General features: G+C 39.8%; 1 long non-coding RNA gene across 1 annotated transcript; it reads left to right on the top strand.

The window, feature by feature from the left end:
- The first annotated feature begins 1,725 nt into the window (after positions 1-1,725).
- Positions 1,726-3,658, top strand: LOC145058433 (uncharacterized). The gene is made up of 4 exons (XR_013686390.1): positions 1,726-1,793; positions 2,251-2,678; positions 2,812-2,858; positions 2,958-3,658. It is a non-coding gene; the product is annotated as an uncharacterized LOC145058433 (long non-coding RNA).
- The last annotated feature ends 17,806 nt before the right edge of the window (positions 3,659-21,464 follow it).

Here is a 21,464-nt window from a genome sequence, read left to right as displayed (position 1 = left end):
GGTGATGGTGGTGGTGATGGTGATAGTGATGGTGATGGTGGTGATGGTGATGGTGGTGTGATGATGGTGATAATGATGATGGTGGTGGTAGTGATGGTGATGGTGATGGTGGTGATGGTGATGGTGATGGTGGTGATGGTGATGGTGGTGTGATGATGGTGATGGTAATGATGGTGGTGATGGTAACGGTGATGGAGATGGTGATGGTGGTGAATAGGTGGTGATGGTAGTGGCGGTGGTGGTGGTGGTGATGGTGGTGGTGGTGGTGATGGTAATGGTGATGGTGATGTTGATGTTGATATTGATGTTGATGGTGATGGTGATGGTGATGGTGATATTAATGTTGATGTTGATGGTAATGGTGATGGTGATGGTGATGGTGATGGTGATGGTGATGGTGATGATGGTGATGGTGATGGTGATGGTGATGGTGATGGTGATGATGGTGATGGTGATGGTGATAACGGTGATAGTGATGGTGATGACGGTGGTGATGGTGGTGGTGGTTGTGGTGATGATGATGATGATGATGATGATGATGGTGGTGGTGATGGTGGTGATGATGGTGATGATGGTGATGATGATGATGATGATGATAGTGATGATGATGTTGATGTTGTTGATGATGATGTATATGAGTTTGTGAGATGTATGTGAACGTATTCATAAGCATTATAGTGTTAAACAACTAAACGAGCAATGGATCTCGTATGTATACACGACTTTATAAATGATATTAATAGCTATAGATTGGTGAAAATATAGATAATCATGTATAATAGAGGTGTGAAAAAAATGGAGCGAAAAAAAAACGACGTTTGGTGCCCGAAAAATCAAAAATAAGAAAAATACGTAGCAAATCCGTAGCTAATTAGCTACGGAATAGCTACGGAATTCTAACGGAAAGCATATTCCGTAGCTAATCCGTAATTAATTACCTACGGATTAGCTACGGAATATGCTTTCTGTTAGAATTCCGTAGCTATTCCGTAGCTAATTAGCTACGGATGTGCTACGGATTTTTCTTAGTTTTTATTTTTCGGGCATCAAACGTCGTTTTTTTCGCTCCATTTTTTTCACACCTCTATTATACATGATTATCTATATTTTCACCAATTTATAGCTATTAATATCATATATAAAGGCGTGTATACATATGAGATCCATTGCTCGTTTAGTGGTTTAACACTATAATGCTTATGAATACGTTCACATACATCTCACAAACATGTATACATACACATATACATGTACACATATACCACAACTCATTCATGTATATAAATATATATAAAAAAACATAATCCATCAGAAGTTGGTGAAAAATATAGGCATTACAATGTTAAACTGTGAAACGAGTACTTGATCCCGAAAGGGCACACGACTTTATGAACGATATTAATAGCTATAAGTTGGTGAAAATATAGATAATCATCTATAGTAGAGGTGTGAAAAAAACGAAGCGAAAAAAACGACGTTTGGTGCCCGAAAAATCAAAAATAAAAAAAATCCGTAGCTACTTAGCTACGGATTAGCTACGGAGTTCTAACGGAATAGTAGGTAAATAAAATTTGTAGGTATCCCGTAGCCATTCCGTAGCTAATTAGCTACGGAATAGCTACCGATTAGCATATGTAGCTATTCCGTAGCAATTCCGTAGCTAATTAGCTACGGAAATTTTCCGTAGCTATTTTCCGTAGGAAAACCCTATGTTTTCTAGTAGTGTAAAGTTGATGAATCAAATATAAGGTTCCATGCTCCCACCTGATCAAACCATTCCACAACCACTCATGGTTTGTATCATCCCTTCATCGCTTGTACATTCTATCTCTATCTTCTTAATTGTGTGTGTGTGGGGTAAATTATAGATTTAGGCAGTCACTTCCCTAAATCTCTCTTTGTTAATCGGCTATCAGTCGCTTTGCTCGATTCTGGTTTGATTCTTGAACAACGCTGGATTTCTTTTCATTTTGCAAAAATAAATATGGTGATAAGCCTGGCTTGATTTTATAGATATATTTTCTCCACCACTTCCTTATACTCTCTATGGATAATATGGTATGACACAAGTTAAGTTTTTCCTACATCGATTCATGATTTCCAATAATTTTTTTTATGCTTTTCAATGTGAAACCAGATTCCACACTTAAAGGTTCATCGAATAATACATAAATTTGGGTTTACGTAAGAACAACCAATGAACCTCAGGTATCACATCTAACCTAGATTTCCATGATTTGCATCAACTAGGTGTTTTTGATTATAAAAGGGGCGGTTTGCAGAGGCAGTCTTAGTGGTTTATGGAGACTCTAATGGTTCGCGGTTTTCAGTGGTGGACGATGGGTGTGGAAATTATGCGTAGGGTACTTCACTCTCTTATTGTTTTACTGCATTTACAATTGATATTTCCTCTAGCCTATTACTTTCCATTATGCCTTAACAAGTAATACTAAAAAATAGTGAAATCGAAGGGGTAGAGTTCATCCTCCTTAAGGGCATGTTAACTATGTTTCTTGCATGTCCAACAACACCTGTTAGTTTTCCTTCCTTCTACCTCAAAGACATTAATTTTGTCAATTCATGAGAAGCTAATGTAACAACAACCAACAACATAATAAGAGTTGATTTCTTGATGATAACACATCCATGGAGAGGACCAGTGGAAAAGAAATACTAAAGTAAGGGATTTATGGTCATTTTTTTTTGTCATGATTGCATATATATATATATATATATATATATATATATATATATATATATATATATATATACACACACACACATAGTAAATAATCTCTTTCCCTGTTAAAGATTCTTGTAGTTGGTTCTAATATAGGAGACTTGGAACCAAGGAAAATGTGAGTTCATATTACAGAAAGCTGGAAACCCTTTTTTTTTTCTTTTTTCCTACCTAGGGGTAAAATCGTCTAATTTCATCCATATTTTTCCTGGATCAGAATCGAGCACATGGGATGTAACTGCACATAACAGAAAACATGATGGTATAATACTTTGGTCATCCCCACTCTATACAGGGGTAAAAATCCTTACGTATGGATAAAATAGTCCACAATCTATCAGGGGGTAGGATTATCATTTTTTGCTAAAGAGCATTTGAAGTTTATATCAGTAATGCTTCTAGTTAAATTACTATATTACCAAGACTTTCATATTGGTTATTCTACTATTAAATAATATTCATCTAAGCAACTTTATTTTTTAAGAGTTTGGATATCTTAAGATGGTAATTTGTAGGTGCAAAAGGTTTTTACATTCATATGAGTTGTAAATAGCTTATGACAGTAAGAATATGTATATTTTGTAATGCAATTAGACTCGTTATTTGACTCATCACTGATTAAGTTTTTTGTATGACATTAGGATGGAGTAATATTGCTATGAGTTCAATGCATGGTTGAATTATCTTTCAATTTCCAATGATTGCAAGTAATATGAAGCTTATTTGGACCTGAAGCATGCAAGAAAATGCCATATCTAGGTTTTAGAAGAAAGATACAAACTAAGATGATATATATGATTGGAATCGAATCTTATGGTTTGTGTTCTCTTTGGTTTCAAGCTTATTTAGTAACATATTTGTTATATGTAACATATTTTTGTTGCTTTTGTTCAAGATGGTTGACATATCAGGAGTTAATTTCCTTATATATGGCACTTATACGATCTATATTGAGTGCACAGTGAAGTGTTGATGAATGGCTGGTAGGTGGTTTTTGAGAGTATACCAACCTAATGCCAAATAGTTGAATGTCTCTTCAGATAATGGTATATACAAACATTATTAGTCAGTGAATTCATTTATAAGACCATGGTGATGGGTTTTTATGATAGGTTGAGAAAGGTATTTTTGCCAATAGACAAGAGTTGACAAAACTTTATACCCCAACAATTTTTTTGAAAGATAGACCACCACAGGCAGCAAAAAAATTAATTTTGGTATGTCCAATCACCATGTATCTTTGTTTGATGAATAAGAGATATTATCATGTTAGAGTTACTTGTTAATTTGTCAATGAAGTAATATCTAAGTGTGGGTTACTCCAATACTCAGATATCCGTTAAGTACACATGATTATTAGTTGCAGTCTTATGCTATGTCCAATCACCATGGACAATCTACTAATATTCTATGACCATGTTAAATCGCAACTTACTTCCATGAGTATGACCGGATTTAAAGGTTTGAGTAAATTAATACTTTGGATGTGGGTTCTGTTATGGGTAGAATTTTCAACTTACTATTTCCATATCTTAAACTTGTATTAACCTCCGGGACAAACCCAAGATCTTGGATTTAATCAATATCTTGGATTGTTATCGTGTTTCTTATGATATATTGTGCAAGAACTTTGAGCTTGAAAAGAAAGGAATAAACTAGGTCAAAACACACGTGGTCAACGCCTTATGAATGTTCAAGACCCTCATAAAATCTGGGTCAGTCAAAGATAAGCGAGGATCCCAAGAATATCAAAATTTTTGTTTAAATGTTGTATATATAAAGACTAGTTGATCGACATTCACACACATACTCTAATTATTACTTTCTATCTGATTCTCTCGACACTTGAGCACATGTACATCATTTCTAAGATAAGCTATCACCTATAATTTTATTTTGATTTAATATAAGTTCTACGGCAGGTGATTTCATCACCTTCCGAGGTTTTATGCCGCAGACCTAAAAGGATTAAAGGATTTCCTCGTAATTTTCCGTGTTCTTGCATTTCTTTTGATTAACTTTATGTTGTTTGATTGACATCCACTTATTACATTATTTTCTTGGTTGTTAACCTGTTTTCATTATCGAAATTATTACTTTAACACTATTTTTGTCACAAATACACTTATTTTCATTACAAAATAACACACTTTTATTAAACAATTCTTTGAACTTAACAATTTTCTACCTAGGATCTTGGGCACAACCAAGATCTTCGACATATTTCAAGATCTTAAGCACCTTACTTTCACTTACCTTATTTCAACCATCACTCTAGACTTACTAATTTAGTTACAAAATTAGTTTATTAATTTTTGACCAAAACAGGTTGCAAACATGAACATTCGAGAACACAGTGATAAATTAGTGAAATGACTGATCTCCATCATCTATTTAGATCTCCACTTAATAATCACTAAACCAGATTAGACTTTTACTGCTAATGTTCTCAAAATTAAAACAAATTAAACTAAATGTCTTGAATCCATTTCATTTATAAATCTAATGCCTTTATACCATGCTTAACTATCAAACATGTTCATTGGCATCGGCTTAGAGAATGGATCGATAAGTGTTAGGTGTGTCAAACCCAACAATTGATAAGGGTACAATAGACTCCAAATATGCTGCTTTAATACACTAAAAAGTAGTACAAGGAAAGCAAGATCGAACCACACAGACACGACACAATCAGTCTATACCTCTTTGCGCAAGGTACTTTGATCACAAAAGGGGGGGGGGGGGTTGTTTACAAAATTCTAATAATGAAAATAACAATCTAATATGAGAACATGTAGAAAATGCAATAAATTTGTAAACAATTTGTTGGAATGGTTCTAGTTCTAGTTCTCAATGTTGTCATTTAACTTGAGTATGACTTCATGTAATTCATGATTGCTATTCTAAGTTGGTACTGAAAGATATTAACATGCTCTAATACATCACACTTGCCTTATTATCTAACTAAAACATGATTTTTTACTAGAGCTAGCTTTACTAATTCAACCTAAACATGCTCTTAGATTGTATTGAAAATTGCATTAACTTTTGTATAAACTTCCCAACAATGTTCATTTCTTCTCATACACTCGCACGTGTGAAAACATGTGATATATGTTCTACAATAAGAAAACCTATTATTTGATACCAATTATTAAGTTTATATAACGATTAGGTTCCCCAAAAAGTTAATTAACTGCATAATAATTGTAAAACCCAATTTTGCGTATCAATCGAAATCACAAGAGTTGGTGTGGAATCCCAATCTAGTGAATACCACAAATCATAATATGGAACAAGAACACAATTACCAAATCTTCAATGCACACTATATTCATAATAGTCTAGTACATAAGAGGATGAATTACTCTCGGTTCTCTTTCTTTCTCTCTCTCTTGAACTCGATATATCTATATGGAATGCCCTTTTACATGACTTAAACAAAAACAATATATACCGAGACCTAATACAAAGCCCAACCAAAATCATTAAGAGATTTATGTCCACACAACACCGAAACAATGGTGTTTTCGGTACTTAGACCTAGAACTCTAAAAGCTATGAAAAGCAAAGTATAAACCATAAATTTTATGCCGTAACAATCTCCCCATTGGTTTATAGCTTTCTTTTCCTTTCAATCTTTTGTTCGTTCTTGACTTTCAGCTTTTATCTTCGATTTCTTCATAACTTCAAGATGAACATATGAATTTCTACATGAACGACTTTATCTTGAACAATTGGACTTCCTTCTAAATTTACGGATATTTTGGATATCGGATATCGATTTTTTTATTAATATCTTTAATTTATTTGTTATATGAAAATGAGATTACAAAGACTTAGTGGCTTACGGTTTGTGTGTGACGTGTTATTTGTTTTGTTTATCTGTATCTTTAGTATATGAATACATATTTTGTTCACTGTTAAAAATCAGTTCGAACCGGCCGGTTGAACCTATTGGAGCCGGGACAGGAACGAGAGCAGTTCAACAACAATCTCTTTTATGATAAGTTATAGACCGGATAGAACAGAACGGTTTCTTCAAAAACCGGGTTGAACTGGTATGATAGAAGCAGTAAAAAACCATCAAAACTGGTTTATATGGATTTGAATAGTTGGATTTCATTTAGCCAATTAAAAAAAATCAATTAAAAAAAATATTGAATAGCTCGATCGAGACTGACATCTTAACCGGTTGAAATGACGGTCTAACCGAAAACCGGTTTTCAAGGTCGGTTCAATTAATTTGTTTGATAGTAAAATTCATTTTATTTCGCAAATGAATGTTGTTTTATTAGTATTTAATTATTGAATTCATTGATTGTTGTTTAAAAAAGACAAAATTGCAAGAATGGTCCCTATGATATGTCAAAACTAGCAAGCTTGGTCTAAAATGGGTTTGGCCTACAAGAATGGTCCAATAGTTTCGTTTTGTTGCGAGTTTGGTCCAAAAATTTTAAAACTTTTTATAATGACGGATTTGCCCTTGGTATTTTCCCCTTTTCAATTTTTTATTACAGAAATAAAAAAAAGAAAGTCTCTCTCTCTCTCTCTCTCTCTCTCTCTCTCTGCCCTTGTATGTTCTTAACAAATCAAGACTTAACCTCGATTTCATGAACTTAATAACGAACTTCAATAACTCAAGAACGATCTTCAAGCTGTAAACCTAGATGAAATTGACTTTTAAGATTGGAGTAGATGCAAAATCTTTCAAGATCGAACTATGTGTGTAACTCTTCTTATCCCTCTGATGAACATTTTTCAGTGAGTGTAGAACACAACACACACATAAACACACAATGGGTGTTCTGCATTCTTGATTTTGGATCTGAAATAAAACCCAAATCCAAAATTCGAAGGTGAGTATGTTCTTGGTTCCAAATCTGAAACGAAGATGAAGAAGGGTAGATTTGAAACAAAAACCACACACAAAACCCTACCTGAAACAAAAACCCACCATCGATTCGAACGAAAGGTAGATCGACGGGAGCTCCGATGCGGCTGGGAAATCGAGATGAAGTGCAAGGGGGTTCATCGAGACCGACAACCCTCTGTGGGTTTACTCTTTGTCTTTGTTGGTTGGGAGAGGGAAGAAGTAACACGAATGAAAGTAGTCAAAATGGTGGTCTGGTGGTCAAACAGATCACGAGAAGGGATTCGATCTCCGGCGATCTCCTATTGGCTCTCCTCTCTTCCTTAGCGTCTACAAATCAAAGGGGGGAAACGACTGGATCAAAGGGAGAAGGAAGAAGAATGGAATCAGAACATAGGTGTTTGGTTGAGGGAAAGAAATGGTGAAGTAGCAGCTAAGGGAAGCGACGATCCTCAGGGGGTGATTTCCGATTGACAACAAGGAGGGGTGGAGAAGGGCTGTCGGTGTACCTTTTTGTCGTCGGTGGTGTAGAGAGAGATAGATAGATAGATAGAGAGAGAGGAGGAGGAGGAGGAGGAGAGTATTTTATATTTGTTTTATTTTCAATTAATTTTTAATTGTTGGTAATAAAATAAAAATGAAAACTTAAATAATAAGGGGTAAAATCATCTTTACAAAAAAGTTCAAACCAAATTGGACCTAACTTGCAACAAAATGAAACTATTGGACCATCCTTGCGAGCCAAACACATTTTGGACCAAACTTGTTAGTTTTGACATACCACGGGGACCATTCTTGCAATTTTGTCTTTAAAAAATAAGTCAAACATTAAGGGAAAGTTTTTTTAAGGGAAAGAAACCATGTTGCTTGATTGTACATCTAATTTGACTGTGCTGAATGATAAAAAATGACAATATTACCCTGCTATTCTATATTGTGATAGATGAAGTTGCTGAATAATTATAAAAACATACAAATTGTCATACAAAATCAAAATTACAGAATAGTCATTTAAAAATCCAAATAGAATGACGATTAAAATGTTTTTAGTTTATTGTTTTTCAAGTTGATGTTACGTTGTTATTCTTTCTAACAATTTTTGTTTTTTTTATAACTCAACTTGTGATTCTTGACCCGGTTTATGTCTGAAAGTTGTTGGATGGATGAAATTTTTTAAAATGTATTAGGATGATAATGGTGTTGTAAAAAAAATAATCCAATAAAAAATAAATTAAAAATATTAACTTAAAGAAATTAATAATCCAATAAAATAATATTTATTAATATATAAATATTATATATTTATAAATAATATTTATAAACATATAATAATCTAATAAAAAGAATTAATCCATAAAAAGCAAATAAAAAAAGAATTATTTAAAAGAAATTAATAATTGAATAAAATAATATCAATTAATACATAAATATTATATATTAAAAATAATATTTCTTAATATATAATAATCCAAAAAAGTAATAATTCAATAAAAAAATAAAAAAATATTAATAATCCAAGAAAGAAAGAGAACCGGGCCGGGGGCACAATTGTCTTTCTAGCTTATTCAGCCAGAAAGTTATGTTTTTGGAGCATTCTAGGAAAGACATATTTTACTGAGAAAGATCTATTTTTTGTGCATATTAAAAAGTCTTTTCGGTCCATTAAGTCAGAAAGATTTGTTTGCACCTGAAAAGATGTCTGTCAACCGAATCTAACTTATGTTGTTTAGATAGGAGTTAATATTTGAACGTGTTTTATGTCTCCGATCACTGAGAAAGTTTTTTATTTAATAAAAAATAGATGTTGGTTTAAACTATTTTATATGTTAATCTTTAATAGTCAATTACCGAAATATATTTGGTTTCAGAACAAAGATAACAAAGTAAAAGTTTGATCTTGATTTTGAGGCATTTAAAAGAAATACTGTAACAGCTCAAATTTTCAAATAAAATTTTCATTTAAAACAAAACATCATTATTCGACAAAAGGGTTTGTTCCAAGTTTATTTCAAAAATATAAATAATAAATCTCCAGGATCTTCAACAGTGGCAGTGTGTACGTGTCACGCCGGCGCCTTTCCACGGTCATCACTAGTACCTGAAAAACATAAACACAACTAGTAAGCATAAATGCTTAGTGAGTTCCCCAGTATACGACTTACCCACATACGCCTTCCGGCCCGGACCTTTCGGTCCACATAACATTGCCTTCCGGCCCGTAATATAATCGCCTTCCGGCCCATAATATATATCGCCTTCCGGCCCGTATTAGATTGCCTTCCGGCCCATAGTATTTTGCCTTCCGGCCCATGATAGTATAAAACATCACACATGTAACATAATACACATAACACATAAGTCATACATCATACCGTCCTTTCTATCACATAAAGTCTCGCCTTCCGGCCCGTATAAGCATACATCACACATAAGCACACATCACATATAAAGCATCTACCTCTCTAGACATAGCATGAATATAACACATACGACCTTCCGGTCTCACAGTCAAACCCTTCCGGGTGAAGTATAGTGAGAAGTCTCACCTCGTAGTATGCAAGCTATAAACCCTTCGAGCTACTCGCACACGATCCGCTAATCCGCAGGTTCCCTATAATACCACATCCTTTGTTAATGATCTTATCAAACAAGACAACTGACCCTACTAAGTTATATACAGGTCAACGGTCATTCTTAACCGGACTCGTCGAGTGCAAAGGGTAACTCGACGAGTATAGACACCCTGACACCACTCGCCGAGTCTGAAGAACGACTCGACGAGTTCCAGTAGATCTTCAAGCTACTCGCCGAGTCTGAAGAACAACTCGGCGAGTCCTAGTGAACCTTCAAGCTACTCGCCGAGTCTGAAGAACAACTCGGCGAGTTCTAGTGAATCTTCAAGCTACTCGCCGAGTCTGAAGAACAACTCGGCGAGTTCTAGTGAATCTTCAAGCTACTCGCCGAGTCTGATCATTGGACTCGGCGAGTCCTCGCCATGCAGTCAATCCGCTGCCTCCTGTATTTCGCATGATTTCGAAGTATATAGATATAGGGCTTCCTGGACTTTCACATATACTATTACAGGGGTTTTTAACACTTATAACAACAATATAATCTAACAAATCCTTAAATGGGTTTCCTAAACCCTAAACTCGCATACAACGTAAAAGTTACAGATTTCGATCCGAAGATTACCTGGAAACGTGTTCCCTGTGTCTCCAAACCTCCAGTACTCGATTCCTTTGTTCACCACCTTGCTCCTCCTTGTCTAACAATCTCTTCAAGCCTTCTCAAGTCCTCTCTCTTGCTTCAGATGCTCACACACTCCCAGGGTATCTTCAACCGGCCAAAAGACGCGACATGACGGCCATAAGATCGTTATATACGATCAGAAATGAAACGGCTAGGGTTCAGCTGAAACAGCGTCGACTCGCCGAGTCCTTATTTGGACTCATCGAGTCCAGTCGCGTATCTGCGACTGCGACCAAGACATGGCCCTACTCGGCGAGTCATGCACCTACTCGCCGAGTTCCCTCTTAAATGTGCCCAAAATAATTTAAAGAAATACCTGAAATTCCGGGCTGTTACAACTCTCCCCCACTAGAACTAGACTTCGCCCTCGAAGTCTCTCATTCTGCGAATAACTCCGGATGTTGCTCCCGCATTTCTCTTTCCGGCTCCCAAGTCATCTCCGATCCTTTCCGATGTTGCCACTGAACCAACACCAGAGGTATCTCCTTGTTCCGTAGAACCTTGATCTTCCGATCCCTGATAGCTACTGGTCTCTCGGCGTAATTCAGGCTCGCATCCACCTGAATGTCTTCTAACGGAACCACTGCTGCCTCATCGGCTATACACTTCCTCAACTGCGACACGTGGAAGGTATTGTGAATCTGACTCAGCTCCACTGGCAACTCCAACCGATAAGCTACCCGACCTACCCTTGCAATTACCCGAAATGGACCTATGAACCGGGGCCCCAATTTGCCCCTCTTCCTGAACCGAATTACCCCTTTCCAAGGAGAAACCTTTAGGAGAACGAAGTCGCCGACCTGGAATTCGAGCTCGGATCGGCGTCTGTCCGCATAACTCTTCTGTCGGCTCTGGGCGGTCAATAACCTCTGCCTCACTCGCTGAATCTGCTCGGTCGTCTGAAGTACAATCTCTGTACTGCCCATCACTCTCTGTCCCACTTCTCCCCAGCAAATGGGAGTCCGACACCTCCTACCATACAACAACTCAAAAGGTGGCATACCAATGCTCGAATGATGGCTGTTGTTGTAGGAAAACTCAGCCAACGGCAGATGCGCGTCCCAGCTACCCTCGAAGTCTAACACACACGCTCTAAGCATGTCTTCCAATGTCTGAATCGTCCGCTCGCTCTGACCGTCGGTCTGGGGATGGTATGCGGTACTAAAATGCAGCTTAGTACCCAACTCCTCATGAAATTTCTTCCAGAACCTGGAAGTGAAACGTACATCGCGATCCGAAACAATCGAGGTCGGCACTCCATGCCGAGATACTATCTCTCTCACGTACAACTCCGCCAACTTCTCTGCTGATGAACTTTCACTAATGGCAAGGAAATGTGCACTCTTTGTTAGCCTGTCCACAATCACCCAAATCGCATCGACTCCCCTGGCAGTTTTCGGCAATTTGGTGATGAAATCCATCGTGATCTGATCCCACTTCCACTCAGGGATCTCCAAGGGTTGCAACTTACCGTGCGGTCTCTGGTGCTCGGCCTTAACTTTACGGCAGGTCAAACACCTCTCCACGAACCAGGCAACGTCTCTCTTCATGCAAGGCCACCAGTACTCCTTCTTCAAATCCAGATACATTTTCGTAGCACCGGGATGGATCGAGAATTTCGATCTATGTGCCTCCTCCATCAAAATAACACGCGTACCGCCCACGAATGGCACCCAGATCCGACCCTGAAATGTCAGAAGTCCCCGCCCATCCGTAACGAACTCTGAAATCAACCCGACGACCCGCTCCTGTTTCTGCATCCCAGACTTTACAACCTCGGCCTGTGCCCCCCGAATAGTATCTAATACCGGAGTCATCACCGTCAATCTCAAACATACGTCCCGCAATGGAGTACCCTCCGCCCTACGACTCAATGCATCGGCTACCACATTAGCCTTGCCTGGGTGGTATAGGATCTCACAGTCATAATCCTTAACCACGTCTAACCATCTCCTCTGACGCATGTTTAGGTTGGGTTGATCCATTAAATACTTCAAACTCTTATGGTCCGTGTATATGGTACAACGAACCCCGTACAGGTAGTGACGCCAAATTTTGAGGGCGAACACTACTGCCCCCAACTCTAAGTCATGCGTGGGATATCTCGCTTCGTGAGGCTTCAGCTGCCTCGATGCATAGGCTATCACATGGCCCCTCTGCATCAACACTGCACCCAGTCCTGAAATCGATGCGTCGCAATATACGACAAAGTCCTCCATCCCTTCCGGAAGAGCTAATACTGGTGCTTCGCACAGTCTCTGACGAAGTGTCTCGAAGGAAGTCTGCTGCTCGGGTCCCCATGAGAATGTAACACCCTTTCGGGTCAATTTGGTAAGTGGCACCGCGATCTTGGAGAAGTCCCTAATGAACCTTCGATAGTACCCCGCCAACCCAAGGAAACTCCTGATCTCCGAAGGTGACTTCGGTGCCTCCCAACTCATCACCGCTTCCACCTTGGCCGGATCGACCAATATCCCTGCCTGATTTACAACGTGCCCCAGAAATTGAACCTCCCGTAACCAGAAGTCACATTTGGAGAATTTTGCATATAGCTTCTCCGACCTCAGTACCTCAAGGACCTCCCTCAAATGTCCCTCATGCTGCTCCCTAGACCGCGAATACACCAGAATGTCGTCGATGAATACAATCACAGACCGGTCCAGCATCGGCCTGCATACCCTGTTCATGAGATCCATGAACACTGCTGGGGCATTGGTGAGCCCAAAAGGCATCACCACGAACTCGTAATGCCCATACCGCGTCCTAAAGGCTGTCTTCTGGACGTCCTCATCCCGCACTCTTACCTGATGGTACCCTGATCTCAAATCAATCTTGGAAAACCAAGATGCCCCTTGCAACTGATCGAATAGATCATCGATCCTTGGTAACGGATAGCGGTTCTTAACTGTCACCTTGTTCAGTTCCCGGTAATCGATACACATCCGGTGTGAACCATCCTTCTTCTTGACGAACAGAATCGGTGCTCCCCACGGCGAGCTACTCGGCCGAATAAATCCCTTCCCCAACAACTCTTGAAGTTGCGAGGACAATTCTTGCATCTCTGGAGGTGCAAGACGATAAGGCACCTTCGCAATAGGCGCAGCCCCTGGAACTAGATCGATACCAAACTCCACTTGCCTCGCAGGAGGTATTCCCGGCAAATCCTCGGGAAAAACATCTGGAAACTCGCGCACCACTGGAACCTCCTTCAATGTCTTCGGTCTCTCGGAACTCTCCCGCGTATCCATCACATACGCCACAAAACCGTTACATCCCTGTTGTAGACATTGCCTCGCCCTGGCGGCCGAACAAAAAGCTGATCCCGAACGGGTACCCTCGCCGTATACCGTAAGAACTCCCCCACTAGGGTCTCGTATAGTCACCAGCTGACGCTCGCAGTCGATGACAGCGCTGAATCGGCTCAACCAGTCCATGCCTACGATGACACAAACATCACCCATCGCAATAGGAATTAAGTCAATCGGAAATGCGACCCCGAAGATCTCTAGCACACATCCCCTAAGAACCTCCGTAGCACAAATCACCCTCTCAGCCGCAATAGAAACGCTCAAGGGCCGACTCAACGGCTCACGACTAATGCCGATGTGCTGACTAAAAGCTAACGATACAAACGATCTACTCGCACCCGAATCAAATAATACTAGAGCAGGCATAGAGTTCACAAGGAAAGTACCTACACATACATTAACATAAGCATAACATTTCGACCTTTAATTAAATACGTGAATGATAACATACCTGCCACAACATCGGGCGCAGCGCGGACCTCCTCCGCAGTCAGCTGAAAGGCTCTCCCGCGAGCCCTCGGGGCCTCGACCTTCGCCGGTCGGGTCTCAGTAGTCCGGGTAGTAGGTGTAGCTCCCTGACGAAGTTGCGGGCACTCGGCCTTCCGATGGCCTGTGTGGTTGCAGTGAAAGCAAACCATAAACCCCTTAGGGCAATCCCTGGCAATATGTCCCTCCTTGCCACACTTGTAGCAACCACCAGCTCGACACGCCCCCTCGTGACTCTTGCCGCACTTCGCGCAAGTGCGACCCTTCGAACCTCCCATCCTCGAATCAGCGAACTTAGTCCGCTTGGCTGCCGGCTGAGACTGGGCCGGCCGTCGATCCACCTGCCGAGACTCAGCCTCCTCCCTCGCTTGAGTCTCCAACTCAATCTCGCGCTTCCTGGCGTTCGCCTGAAGCTCAGTGAAAGTACGATAGGTGGAGTTTGACACAAACTCCCGAATCTCCCTCTTCAAAACACCCAAATAGCGGCTCATCCGCGACTGCTCCGTAGATACCAGCTCGGGGCAGAACATTGCCCTCTCATGAAACTTCCGTGTGATCACTGCCACGGAATCAGTACCCTGCTTAAGGGTCAAGAACTCCTGAATCAATCGCTCCCTCTCTACCGGGGGAACGTACTCATCCCTGAACATCTCCGTAAACCTCTCCCATGTCACCGCCGAAATCTCTGCCTGAGTGAAGTTCGCTGTCACGAACTTCCACCAATCCTTCGCTCCCAGACGGAGCTGGTTCAAGGCGAACCGTACCCTCAAGTGCTCCGGGCATGAGCAAGTATAGAAACACCCCTCGATGTCGGCGATCCACCTCATAGCTGCAATCGGATCCTGCGTCCCATCAAATTCAGGGGGTTTCGTGTTGCTGAATTCCCTGAATAGTAATGAATCACCCCCTTGCGGCCTGGCAGCAGCCACCGCTGCGGTAGCGGCAGCAACTGCAGCTTCAGTAAGTGCGGCGTACCGCTCCTCAAACTCCTCCATCAACGTGGTCTTAATAGACCCAAACATCTCCGGGATCTCAGCCCGGACCGCCGCAGCTACCTCTTCCTGAATAATCTGACGAATCTCCTCGTCACTCGCACCGCTCGAACTCGCCCCATTGCGTGTGATAACCATGATGTCTCTGAAATACAACATAAAATCATCAGAGACTCCACCAAGTACAATTGTACTCGATGCGCGCCCTACCCAGTCTCCGATTTCCAGGGATTCTTATTTGAGTCTTCCACTGATCCGGTGCCTTCGATAGTACGGGCCCAATACTACCGACCACACCGTATCAGTATTCGTCCCAAATCTTCCTCCCCAAATCCCGAATAATGAGTACTCTACCTCTAGTATGCACTATCTACTTGCACGCTACCAAATATCTCATATAAGCAATCTCCCTAGACTAAGGCATCACAAAACAGGCAATTCTAGTCCTATCATGTATACCTAGTCTTCTAGCATGCATAACAATTCATAATTCAGTGCATAACATAACATCGTAAGGTATTCTGGGGATCTTTACCGTTCGGACGCTGGCTGCTCGTACACACTGTTCCACCCTTGTTTTTACCGCTTTACCCTTTATAAAATGTTATGTCCTTATTATTTTTAAGAAAAAGTTTTTCCTCAAATCCCCGGTCTGAGTTCAGTTGTACCCAAAAGTACACCCGAGTCCCTCAAACCAAGGCTCTGATACCAATTGTAACAGCTCAAATTTTCAAATAAAATTTTCATTTAAAACAAAACATCATTATTCGACAAAAGGGTTTGTTCCAAGTTTATTTCAAAAATATAAATAATAAATCTCCAGGATCTTCAACAGTGGCAGTGTGTACGTGTCACGCCGGCGCCTTTCCACGGTCATCACTAGTACCTGAAAAACATAAACACAACTAGTAAGCATAAATGCTTAGTGAGTTCCCCAGTATACGACTTACCCACATACGCCTTCCGGCCCGGACCTTTCGGTCCACATAACATTGCCTTCCGGCCCGTAATATAATCGCCTTCCGGCCCATAATATATATCGCCTTCCGGCCCGTATTAGATTGCCTTCCGGCCCATAGTATTTTGCCTTCCGGCCCATGATAGTATAAAACATCACACATGTAACATAATACACATAACACATAAGTCATACATCATACCGTCCTTTCTATCACATAAAGTCTCGCCTTCCGGCCCGTATAAGCATACATCACACATAAGCACACATCACATATAAAGCATCTACCTCTCTAGACATAGCATGAATATAACACATACGACCTTCCGGTCTCACAGTCAAACCCTTCCGGGTGAAGTATAGTGAGAAGTCTCACCTCGTAGTATGCAAGCTATAAACCCTTCGAGCTACTCGCACACGATCCGCTAATCCGCAGGTTCCCTATAATACCACATCCTTTGTTAATGATCTTATCAAACAAGACAACTGACCCTACTAAGTTATATACAGGTCAACGATCATTCTTAACCGGACTCGTCGAGTGCAAAGGGTAACTCGACGAGTATAGACACCCTGACACCACTCGCCGAGTCTGAAGAACGACTCGACGAGTTCCAGTAGATCTTCAAGCTACTCGCCGAGTCTGAAGAACAACTCGGCGAGTCCTAGTGAACCTTCAAGCTACTCGCCGAGTCTGAAGAACAACTCGGCGAGTTCTAGTGAATCTTCAAGCTACTCGCCGAGTCTGAAGAACAACTCGGCGAGTTCTAGTGAATCTTCAAGCTACTCGCCGAGTCTGATCATTGGACTCGGCGAGTCCTCGCCATGCAGTCAATCCGCTGCCTCCTGTATTTCGCATGATTTCGAAGTATATAGATATAGGGCTTCCTGGACTTTCACATATACTATTACAGGGGTTTTTAACACTTATAACAACAATATAATCTAACAAATCCTTAAATGGGTTTCCTAAACCCTAAACTCGCATACAACGTAAAAGTTACAGATTTCGATCCGAAGATTACCTGGAAACGTGTTCCCTGTGTCTCCAAACCTCCAGTACTCGATTCCTTTGTTCACCACCTTGCTCCTCCTTGTCTAACAATCTCTTCAAGCCTTCTCAAGTCCTCTCTCTTGCTTCAGATGCTCACACACTCCCAGGGTATCTTCAACCGGCCAAAAGACGCGACATGACGGCCATAAGATCGTTATATACGATCAGAAATGAAACGGCTAGGGTTCAGCTGAAACAGCGTCGACTCGCCGAGTCCTTATTTGGACTCGTCGAGTCCAGTCGTGTATCTGCGACTGCGACCAAGACATGGCCCTACTCGGCGAGTCATGCACCTACTCGTCGAGTTCCCTCTTAAATGTGCCCAAAATAATTTAAAGAAATACCTGAAATTCCGGGCTGTTACAAATACCCAACAAGTTGGAGTTAGCCCACTTGGCTAACAATGAAGTTCATAATGTAACAGCTAATTAGGAGGCCGAGAGTTCAATCCAGTGAGTTCAATCCAAACAGCAAAGATATTTAAATTATTTTTCGTTTCAAATAAAAAAAAGTAGCCCATGAGATTTTGTTGTTTTTACTTGTCTTCGAACTCTCACTCTCCTTCAGCCGATTCAGATACCGAACCGTCTCTCTTGGAGAGAGGCGCATAAGCTCTCCCTTTGACTCAGGGGGCCTTCCACCACTTCGACTGATGCGGACGCAGTTCTCTCGTCGTGAAAGAAGTAACTAAAGGTAAGCCCCGGGTCAACCCGCGCTCGTTGTTGCCTGTATAGCTTTCTAGAGTAGAGATCTAGCAACGCAGTCTGATAGTGCTTTAACTCATCCCGTCATTTATTAGGATTGAGAAGAAGGGAAATATAGTTTAAATTGTGTGCATATTAAACTATGTATGTTTATTTTTGTACATATTTAATAATTTATGTTTTTTTACATGTTTAGTCACCTAAGTTTTTACTTTTGTACACATATGACCATGAATATATATATATATATATATATATATATATATATATATATATATATATATATATATATATATATATATATATCTAAGAGTTTGAATATAGATTCGGATATTGATATCAACTATCTGAATTACCAATAACTCTCTCAAACATACCAAACCGACAATAGTCAATAGCTGGATATTGTATTTAGAATCTTATTGAAACTAAGTTGTTTTTCCCCCAAAACTTCCCAATTACCAATGACTCTCTCGCTACTTGCCCTTAATTAAAAATCCATGTGTCCCCTTTGCAATCACAATTGGCACGATAAAACAGTAATTTTGATATTTTTTTTTGAGAAATCTATGAAAAAAAATGGTTTTTATGAAAAAATAAACATATAATGGTCTTTTTCGCAAAAGCAAAAGTAGGATGACTTTATTGCCTTTATATTAAGGGTAAATGTCACTGTAGCCCTATGAAGTTTCATGATTTGGTTTAAATGGTCCCTTTTGTTTTGTTTTTTTTTTTTGGCATTTAAGGGGAACAAAATGTAGTTTTACCGACTCTTCAAGCCATTCTATAGAAAAAGAAGGGGTAAGCCGATTAACCCCATCCTACTCAACATTTTTTTAAAACACCTCATGTTAATTATTGACACGTCGAAAGATTCATTGTCACATCAATAAATGAGGTTTTGACCTAGTTAACCCTTTTGTAAATAAGTCATTCACCCATCACTATCTTCTTCCCCTTTCTTCTTCTACTGTTTCTCTCCTAATCAATACCATGACCGTGTATATGAAGATAGATCTTCATTTTGCTGGCATTTTTACTAGGTATCCTGCAATAAGTTACTCAGATGGAGCCGAGCAACGCTTTGAAGATGTCGATTTTGCAGGAATGGATGTTAAAGAATTTCTACTGTTCATTCAAAGATTCGCGAACGAGGAATGTGTGAATGTGTATTTTTGCATGCCAGATATAGAGTTTCGTGAAGGATTGAGGATAATATCCATCGAGAAAGACTACCAAGAGTTCATTCAACTTGGGTACGACAGTGGATGTGTAATCCAAGTTTACATGGATCATCTTGGTTCTAATGTCCATCAATGGATACTGGATGACGAAGCTGAAGTTTGCAGTCCTGAAGATAAGATGTCGGGTGTAGGGGGAATAACGAGGACTTGCATAACCTGGGACCTTTTCAGAACGAGATTGATGACTTGCAAGGTAATGTACATGATGATCTTGATTCCACTCTTATGAATAAGACCATAAATGATGTTTTTTTGAGCAAGCTATGCCCCAAAGTGCAGTCAATCCCATCAAGTCCTCCTGATGAGGAGGCATATTTTCGTATGGATGGCAATGACACAAATGTTGAGGAAGTGACAACCTATAATGAAAATGTTAACTGGAAAAAACTAAAACCTATGTTAGGTATGAGATTTGAAAGTCCAAAACAATTAAAACATATGTTATGTAATTATGTTGTGGCAAATGGGTATCAGTTGTGTTACAAGAAAAATGACAGTAGGAGACTTTTAGTGAAATGTTGTTCTGGCCAGGGTAAGTTTAGACTTTGGGCCTCATGGATGAGTGAAGAACAATCTTTCCAGATTAAGTCACTCATAGATGAGCACAATTGTGCAAGAAATTTCAAATTGGGATCAATTGTTAGCTATGTTTGGATAGGCAGTCATTTTACGTCTGAGTTCTTAAATAAGAAAAAAATGAGTGTTAGGATGCTTAAAAGAGGTCAAACAAACTTTTGGAATAGATATGAGTATGGGATAGTGTAAAAGAGCAAAGAAACATGCCATTGAGCTTATGAAGGAACACTTGTTGAGCACTATGCAAAACTTTGGTCTTATGGAGAGGAGATAAGAAGATCAAACCCTGGATCAACTGTGAAGATTGGTGTCAATAGTATGCCTGGTGGGAAGATTTATTTCAGTAACATGTACGTATGTTTTGAGGGACTAAAGCAAGGATGGAGAGGTAGTTGTAGAAGAGTAACAAATCTGGATGGGTGTTTCTTGAAAGGCTTATGTACAGGAGAGTTAATATGTGCATTTGGTAGGGATGCTAATAATCACATATTTCCAATTGCATGGGCAGTTGTTTGTGTGGAAAACAAGGAGAATTGGAAATGGTTTTTGGAGAATTTAAGGGATGATCTAGGATTGGAAAATGGTTTTGGTGTTACTTTGATGTCATATCAACATAAGGTATGTTAACTACCATATCCTTTAATTTTAGTCTAATTGTTATTGTTTGTTTTAATAATTTTACTTTTTGGTGTAGGGTTTGTTGGAAGCTGTGAAAGAAATTTTGCCTACTGCAGAACATAGGCAGTGTGCAAGACATATTTTAGCTAACTTTAGGAACAGATTTACAGGAGTGCATTATGAGAAGATGTTTTGGAGGGCATGCAAGGCATCCACTGAGCCTTTGTTTAATGCAGCAATGACGAAAATCCAAATTTTGAACCCTGCAGCCTTTGAATACCTTATGGAGAAGAACCCTAAATCATGGTACAGAGCTTTCTTTAAGGAGGGTAGGATGTGTGATGCAGTAGAAAATGGACTATCTGAAAGTTTTAACAATGTCATAAGAGAGGCAAGGAAAAAACCAATTATCACAATGCTTGAGGAACTTAGATCGTATGTTATGGAAAGGCAGTTTAATTCGAGCATGAAAGGTAGTGCATGGCCTGAGTTTAAACCATGTCCTGCAATTACAAGATTACTTAATAAACTTAAAAAAGCTCAAAGGTAAATATTTAATATCTGTAGTTTGATTACTATAAACATAAACTAACTTCCATCCAATGTGTTTAGATACTGGCAGGTTCTACCAACTGGTTTAAACCAGTTCGAGACAAGAA

The sequence above is a fragment of the Lactuca serriola genome, chromosome 6, assembly GCF_051521515.1.
Source record: "Lactuca serriola cultivar US96UC23 chromosome 6, Lser_US96UC23_V15, whole genome shotgun sequence".
NCBI classification, from domain to species: domain Eukaryota; kingdom Viridiplantae; phylum Streptophyta; class Magnoliopsida; order Asterales; family Asteraceae; genus Lactuca; species Lactuca serriola.
Note: the sequence above shows the minus strand (reverse complement) of the source record. Positions and strands in the feature narration are given on the sequence as shown.